Consider the following 8,529-nt stretch of genomic DNA (forward strand, 5'->3'; position numbering starts at 1 on the left):
TTACCCCATCCTCTACCTCTCAGTTCCTCCCCACCCACTTCCCCAGATCCCAGGGCCCCAATTTAGGCCCCAAATGTGCCTCCTTCCACTCACTGCCTGCTCAAAGGCCCACAAATGTGTCCCTTGTCTTTGGGGTTACAATCCTGGCTCCTCACCATGGTGCTCTGTCCTGCCGGATGGGGCCCTACCACCCCCACACCAGTCCTGCCACACTGGGCGGCTCCCACCCCAGAGCCGAGACACACACTGTGCCCCAGCCTGGTGCCTCCTCCAGACCTCAGGTCTCAGCTGACATGTTCCCCACTCAGGAGCCTTCCCCAAGCCCAAGTCCAGCTAGCTCTCTGTTCCCGTCCTCAGCTGCATCGGATGCTTGCAGGACAAACACTACATCTCTGCCTCCTCTACCAAACGGGGTGCCACTCCTGGGCATCCAGAACCACACATGGCGTGGAGTAGGTACTTGATAAATAGCTGAACGAAGAGAATACACACGAGACCGAAGTCAGCATCCAAGGGTTGGTTCCTGTGGCCCAAAGGCCACTGAGGAGTCAGATCCCAAGGTAGGGTGGGAGTGCCTGCCACCCTCACCCTTTCCTCCTGGTCTCCGGGGAGAGGAGGGCACTGGCCAAGGGAATAAGAATGGGCAGCCACACCCACCACCCAAGAGGGCACCAAGGGGTGCAAATCCAGTCATTCCTGGGACAACTGAGGCCTCCTTCATGCCAGCTCTGTGTAGAAGAGAAAGCAAGTAACAAGTCATAGCTCAGCAACGACTCCAGGTACAGTGGCTATGCTGCTCATCAGAGGCAGGAAGCCTGCTGTGAAAAGGCAGACTAGGGAACCCAGCGAGAGCTGGGTTCAAACTCCACCTCTGACACTCACTAACACTCTGTGGGCAAGTCCAGTAACCTCCTGTGCCTCTGACTCCTCACCTGGAAGAGGGGATAGGAGCTGTTTGCTTCTTTCTGTGTCTCAGTTTTCCTTTCTACCAAGCTGGGGGGGGGGGGTGGAATTTGCCACTCACCTCACAGGTTGCTGTGAGGGCCCAAGCAGAGCGGGGCTCGGTGGGGGGGAGTGGTTAATATTCCTGTCCAGAGCCCGCCTGGGCGGGACTCTCCGCCCTCGGCCCCGCCACCCTCGCCCCAGGCTCCGAACGTGCACCCATGCTGCCAACTAACAGGCCCAGGCCGGCTGCCCCCAGAGCCCCCGCTCTGCTCAGGTGCCCACCCACACCCAGCCTGACTCAGTCTCCAGCGGCAGCACCGCCTCAGCAGGGCGTGCCGAGCCTCCCGCAGCCCACCAGACGACAGGGTTCCCATTTTCAGCTCCACCAACAGCACCTCAGAGTTTGAAATAAAGTGCCCAGGGTTCCGCGACAGCCAACGGACAAGTCAGGAGCAGGGTTAGCCTGGACCCCAAGCAGGCCGAGAAGCCACCAGACCATGAAAACCATGAGCCAGGCTGGGACGGGCAGGGGTGGGGAGCAGGGAGGGCAAAGGGGCCCGCGGCCACCCCAGGCCCTTAGAAAAGGGCCCACGATGGGGCACACCAAGGAAAGCTGGCCTCACCCTTAGAAACAACATCTGCAGACGAGCTTCCCGGGCAGGACGGCTGGGCTCAAGGAACTTCCTGCAGGGACCTCTGACATGGACGGAGTCTCCCCCTGGCCGGCCCCAGCTTGCTGCTTGCCCGTTCCACGCACCCAGCCTGCCAGGGCCCTGTCGTGGGGGTGGCAGGGGCGAGCTGACAGCAGGTCCTACCCCAGGGGGCCAGGCCGCGATCCCACCCAGTGCCCCTCCCACGCTAGCTCGCTCCCTCCCGGTCCTGCTCCCCCGCCTGGGCCTCTCACTGCTTGGCTGGCTGTCCAGAAGAGCCTGCCACGGAACCACCCCACCGTGCGGCCGGGGGCCGTGGCGGAGCCAGGGGGAGGAGAGGCCCGGGGAGGGGTGGCCCTCAGTCCCCCAGCGGCTTGGAGATCAGCCGCAAAAGACACGCATTCCCATCCTGAGTCCCAGGGGGCTTCTGGAGACCCCAGGAGGTTTCCTCTGAGAAGCCCCAGAACAAGAGCAGCCCCGGCTCCTGCTTATGGTGTGAAGCACTTAGGCACAGGGTGACTGTGCGGGAGTGGAAGTAACCCTCACCAACAGTTACCAGGGCCTCCGGGTGACGGGAGGACTCTGCACTCAGGCTGCCCAAATTCAGATCCCATCCCCAGCACTTCCTGGGGTTGCAGTGGGGGGCATGGCCCAGGTTACGAAGGCCCTCCTGGCCTCGTGTGCACCACTGTAAGTGGGAATCACAGCAGATTCCACCTCGGTCTCAAGGGTCTTCTCCCAGATCACTCCCAGAGTGCCTTCACCACATTCTTGTCTCTGCTCAAAGGCCACCTCCTCAGGAAGGCCCTCCCTGACCGCCAAGGGTAAAATAATAATTTCACCCCCTCTCCTCCCCATTTATTGTCTCCCTAATATGGATCAGGACCTGATGTTCCTCAGCGGTCTGGTAAGCCCCCAAGGCCTGGTCTTCCTAGAGTGGCACTAGAAATGCCACAGGCCCTCAGGCACCCAAGCTGAATGGAAGGCACAGTCAGCAAGTCCCTTCTTTATCAGGTATTAGGGTTGCTCTGTGTTGTTTGTCATTAGTCCAGCCCCATGGGCTGGAAAGGAAGAGCAGAAAACAGCCCACTGAGCCCCCGCCCCCTTCCCTAAAGGTAACAGCGTGGGAGCGTGGGCTCCCAGGAACGTCGTGTGAAAGCTGTGGAAGGGGGAGGCAACCGCTGGGGCCTCCGCTGGTTCTAAGGCAGTGACCCTCACTTAGGAGGGGAGGGGGAGGCCTGGGAAACTCCCTGACCCCCACCCCATGCAAAACCCTGAGAACCTCCCTTACGGCACAGTTGCCTTCCACCCCAGATCTGACCAAGTGACTCCCAATCAGACTCCAAACTCCTCCTCATGCGGTTGGCAGGCCCGCATTTCTAGCCCCTCTCAGCCTCTCCCCTCAGCCTCAGCCTCTCCCCTCAGCCTCAGCTTCCCCCCTCACCCCCTCCCCTCCTCACCCTGCTCACCACACAGACCTCCATGTCCATCCTGGGCCTCGCCACGTTCAGGCCTGCCCTAGGACCTTGGCACCGCGGTTCCCTGTCTGGAAGGCTCTTCCTGCTCATGGCGTCCCACGTCACTGACTCATCTTGTCGTTCTGGGATCAGCTCAGAGGCACCTGCTTGGAGGCCTTCCCCTACGCCCCAACTAAAGAAACACTGGTCAGTCTCTAGCCCTGCGCCTTATTTTAATTCACCACCCAGCACCTCGGCTCCAACCTGCTCCTCCTTTATTCACCTGGTTTAGTCCAGGAGGGCAGGGACTTTGCCGGGTGCACCACCTAATCCCCAGCACCTGGAGCAATGCAAGGCACGCAGAAGGAGCTCAATGAATGGTGGTGGATGGATGAGAAACTTGCCCCAGCTCCTCACTGCCTCAGTATCAAATTCACGCTTCTCTCCCGGGCCCCCCAGGCCTTTGTAACTCAGCCCTGCTGACTACTGCAGCTCCCACAGGCAATTCTGCTGCTGCGCCTGCTCGTGCCAACCCTTCTGCCTCACAGTCGTCAAATGTGCTGTTCCCTGGGCCTGGGTCAAGGCCCTCCCGCCACTCCCTGAGCTATGGATGAGAGTCAATAAAAACACAGAGAGGATGGGGGTTTAGCACTGGGCCTGACATCTAGAAAGGCTGAGAATTTCTACCTGGTAGGGACTCAGGGGCAGCAACTACCTGGGAGAGAGAAGGGTCCCAGGAGCTGCATTTGTCAGTTTTTACTTGATTATAAAATCATGTCCCTGCTCCCTTCAACCTCTATTTTGACATCTGGAAAACGGAGCTAATTTTGGCCCCACCTTCCTGGTATTATCAGACAAGGCTCTGTAAACTGCCAAGGACCTTCGAAATCTTAGCAGAAATCTTAAAAACCACAATTGTTAAAATACACTGAAAGCTCACCATGGGTCAGGCACTCGTTAAAGAGTGAGAACAGGGAAACGGACTTGGCCCAGTGGTTAGGGCGTCCATCTACCACATGGGAGGTCCGCGGTTCAAACCTGGGGCCTCCTTGACCTGTGTGGAGTTGGCCCATGCCCAGTGCTGATGCGCGCAAGGAGTGCCCTGCCACGCAGGGGTGTCCCCCACATTGGGGAGCCCCACATGCAAGGAGTGCACCCTGTAAGGAGAGCCGCCCAGCATGAAAGAAAGTGCAGCCTGCCCAGGAATGGCGCCGCCCACACTTTCCGTGCCGCTGATGACAACAGAAGCGGACAAAGAAACAAGACAACAAGACGCAGCAAATAGACACAGAAAACAGACAACTGGGTGGGGGGGGATTAAATAAATAAATAAAAAGAAATCTTTAAAAAAAAAAAAAAGAGTGAGAACAGGAAACATGTACTGTGCGCTTACTGTTATGCCACCAGTTATAAATGCTTTCCACAAATTAACTCATTTTACCTTTATAACCCCATCAGGTTGGAATTACCATCTCCATGAAATAGATGAAAAGACTCAGAAATGTTAAGGAACCTGCTGAAGGCCACGCCACCAATAAAGTGGGGATGGATCTGAATCCTGTGCTCTGGATCCCCAGTACAGCTCCTTCCAGGACCTGATTCCTGGATCCTGGCTGGGCCAGGCTAGGGGCAGGATACCAGGGCCTGTGAGGCGGCTAATGGGGAGGACAGATGCCTTGGCCCCAAAACATCCTAATCCTGACTGCTGACTGAACATTCTCACAGCGCCAGATGGTGTTCTAAGAGCTTCACATGGATTAACTCACTTAACCCTCACAACACCCACCCCCCCACCAAAGGACGGTAGGACAGGGGTGTTCTGAGTCCCACTGTAAGGAGGTGAATACTGTGGCTCAGGGTCACAGGCCAGGACATGAAAGCCTCAGGCCACCTGGTGCCAGAACCCACGTGCATACTCACGACACCATCCTGCCTTCAGGAGCCCACCCCTGCATGTCTTTCTTGCTGTCTTCCTCTTGCTCCCAGCACACACCATGCCCAGGATTAAAAGATGGCTTGACTCCGAGGAAGGACTACTGGACCCCTGTGGGCAGACTGCTCACACCTAGGGGGTGAAGGGAAGGAAATGCCCAGGGTGCAGCTGGTGACAAGGAGCACGTGGCACCTGGGGCAAGCAGACCTAGGTTCAAGGAGTGCAGAAACCTCTGACCAGGCAATTCCTGCTCTGAGCTTTAACTTCTGAATCTGCAAAATGGACACAAACTACCTACCCCTGGGTGCAACAGGCTGTGCAAAGCCCCAAGCCCAGGACTGGGCAAAGAGTATGTGTTCACAAACGGAAGCCACTGTTCCGGTTACCCCTTAAGGGGTTGATCACTCTGAGGCCAAACCCACCACGGGTTCACACCCCAACTCTACCACTTCCAGCTGAGACCTCAAAGAAGGTCAACTCACTTCAAAGAGAATGTCTCGGTTTCCACATCTGTAAAATGGGTATCAAACTTTTACCTACCTCACAGGAATCTGTAAAATGGGCATAGCCATACCTACCCCATAGGTATATTTTGAGATTTAAATGAGATCATGTGCACAAAAGACCTGTCACAGGACTTGGCATGGGGTGAATGGTATGGAAATGATTTGCCTCTCTCTGCTTCAGGTTCTCCTTCTAAAATGGTGATCATGTGAATAGTACCTACCTCTTTAGGAAGTGTGTATTCAGTGAGTTAATCCACATAAAATACTCCAATCAGTGTCTGGCATAAAGAATGTGCTCAAATAAATGTAAGTCGTCATTTTCATGACAAATTTTTTTTTTTGAGGAGGTACAGGGGATTGAACCCAGGACCTCCTACATGGGAAATAGGCACTCAACCATTGAGCTACAACCACTCCCCCATGAACGTTGTTATTGCTGCTGTGAACCCCACCATCAGGCAGACCCTCTAAGAGCTAGGAGGAGGAAACCAGAGGACCATAATCCCTAGTGGAGAAAAACTCCACAAAGCTACTCCTGCCATACAAAGTCTCCTTCCAGGAACCATGGTCCCTGGAAGTCAGTCAGCTTGAAAGCGAAACTGGGCACTGCGTACCAGAAACAACGGTCTGCCCTTTCATCACATCATCATATCAACTGGGTCCACCAGGGACTGCAGCCAGCCCTCCAGGAACTCCAGACCCAGGGCAAAGGTTACAGGGCAAGCCAAGGTCACAAGCTGGTTTGGGAAGCAGGGACAGTGGCCACAAGTCTAGGACTGGTTGCTCCACCAACTAACTGCCCACCCAGTGACCACACTGAGAAACCAGATCCGTGGGGGATCTGGCTGTCCCAAACCCTTCAGAGTGGCCTTCCCCCCTGGGCCTGGCTGGGTCAGGGGCATACCTCTTCTCCCCTCCCCGCCCCCACCCCCAGTCCCCTTGGCCTATGTAGAGACTAACAGCTGGGAAAACAGCGCTCAGCCTCACTGTTATTGCCAACTGTTATTGCCTAGGAGGGAGTAAACATGATGGGGATCGACTGGTAACCAGGGAGACACACAGAGCTTCACGGCTAGGGTCTGCAGTGGTCTGGGTTGGTGCCTGGCCCCTTCAAGCCAGTCACCAACCAAGGTCAGGCTAGGACTGAAGTCTGGGAGCTCCTCTGGGAAGGGAAAAGCAGGTCAAAGTTAAAGGCAGGACATCAGAGGCCCAAATTATTCCAGCTCAGGCCTCCTGGGGAGCCCCAAGCCACCTCCTAATGAGAGGAAGGGGGTCTTTAGAACCCTAAGGATTAAGATGTCCACAGCCATCTCGCTATGGGGAAGAAGTGTCCCTCCAAACATTATTTTCCTCCAAGTTTTAAGCAGATCCAGGAGCACAGTTCCTGAAATCCAAGCCAGATACCCTCTTCCCTACCTAATATGGTGCATCATGGAGCCTAAAGCTCAGAGAACCTCACACATTAGCTTCTAAGACACTTCCCCTCTCCTCAGAATGAAGGAAAGAATTTGTCAGAGGGGTGTCCCACACACCTTAAAATAAGGTGAGACAATCGGAGAGGGTTCTGAGGTCAACAGTAGCAGCACGGGGACCATCCCAGTTCCCCTCAAAGTCACTGAGAAGTTCGATAATGGGCGTGCCTCCCCCACAGCAGCTCAGTGTAAACCCCCAACCCCCCCGACCCCAAATACACGAGGCATAAGCCCCTCCCTATCACAGAGCATTACAGGCCTCCCAAAAAACGCCCCTAAATACCCTCTTGGGCTTGCCCCCAGTCTCTCAAATAATATAAACAGCACAGCCCTGACAGAGCGCCTCCCCGCGAGCGCCTCAGTGTGTGTAACCCAGACGACCCTGCCAGTCACACTTGGTACAGCCAAAAGCCCCCACCCATCTAAAGGCTTCTAGGAACGGTTCCCAGAGGCGCAAAAAGGCACAGCTCCCTGCACTTGGTACAGCGCGTCCTCTCGCTTTAGCCCTCGCACACCAGACCCGATCTCCCCCCAACCCCCACTGGCTCAGCCCCTCCGCGGCTCAGTCCTCGCACCCTCGGTGTGCTCCCCCTGCCGCCTCAATGGTACGGCCCGCCGCCCCCGCCCCCGGCCCCTCAGGCAGGGCTCGTCCCACCGCCCCGCCAGCCACCCCCACTCAGTCCGGGAAGAGGGGGAGGGGATCGAGGACCGCGATCCCCGTCCAGCGGGCACTGGTGGTACGGCCCAGCGCGGCTCTGTGGGGGGCCTGGACGCGACCATTATGGGGTGGGGGGGCTCGGGGACACGCGCTGGCGCACTCACCTGTCACCGGCGGCCGCCCAGCCTCTCCGGCGAGGCTCTACTCCCGCCCATTGCCACGCTGCGCTTGCTCACGCTTCTTGTGTTCCCCGGCAGAAGCAACGGCAGGGGCGACGCCTTCTCCGAGCCAGGCCCAACGGCTCCAGCGGCGCGGCCCCCCCGCCCCCTCCCCCCAGTCCCCGCTTACCGCCCCCTCCCACCCTCTGGGCGGAAATACCGCCTTCTCCCGCCACAAGCCGGAACTGACATACAAAGAACAAGGGATGGAATCCGAGAGCGCAAGCGCAGGTGGGGGACAGAGCCGGACTAAGAGCAGGACGCCTGCGTACATTAGGCAAGTTTGAGCCTGTGCGGGTAAAGGGAGAGGCCTCGCGCACGCGCGGGACGGAAAGAAGAGGTAGGGCTGCGCAAGCGCAGTGGGATTCTGATGCCTGCTTTCCCTAAAGGCTAGCCGCATTGATTATTTCCCGGCAGCCGCATGTCCTTATTTGCATATGCTTTGATCTTGATCCCATTTTGGTCTGCTCTTGCCTTACTCCGAGTTCCAAGGCTCTTAAAGATCATTGGAGCGGTGTTTAGAGGGGTCCCTTGTCCGTAATGGTTAAGAGATCAGGCTCTAAAGCCAAACAAAGCCAGATTTTAATTTCCTCCTTGCTGGTGACGGTCGGCAGAAGGCTTAACCGCTTTCCGTACCTCAGTTTCCACATCTACAACACGAGAATCATCATATTATGCCACTGGGCTGTG

At 56.8% G+C, this 8,529-nt stretch overlaps 1 protein-coding gene across 4 annotated transcripts in view; it reads right to left on the minus strand.

The window, feature by feature from the left end:
* The window catches only part of AKT2 (AKT serine/threonine kinase 2), a 52,444-nt gene extending 44,470 nt beyond the window's left edge, over positions 1-7,974 (minus strand). Inside the window, exons 1-2 of one of the 4 annotated variants that reach the window (XM_012531185.4) lie at positions 7,786-7,942; positions 4,973-5,117 (exon numbers count right to left, since the gene is read on the minus strand). The gene's annotated coding sequence lies outside the window, so the exon portion shown is untranslated. Of the gene's footprint in view, positions 1-4,972; positions 5,118-7,785 lie in introns of all 4 variants that reach the window. The other 3 variants (XM_004474041.5, XM_058280255.2, XM_012531189.4) reach the window with 3 other exon arrangements.
* Between the last annotated feature and the right edge of the window lie 555 nt (positions 7,975-8,529).

Source organism: Dasypus novemcinctus, chromosome 18 (assembly GCF_030445035.2).
Source record: "Dasypus novemcinctus isolate mDasNov1 chromosome 18, mDasNov1.1.hap2, whole genome shotgun sequence".
Taxonomy (NCBI): Eukaryota; Metazoa; Chordata; class Mammalia; order Cingulata; family Dasypodidae; genus Dasypus; species Dasypus novemcinctus.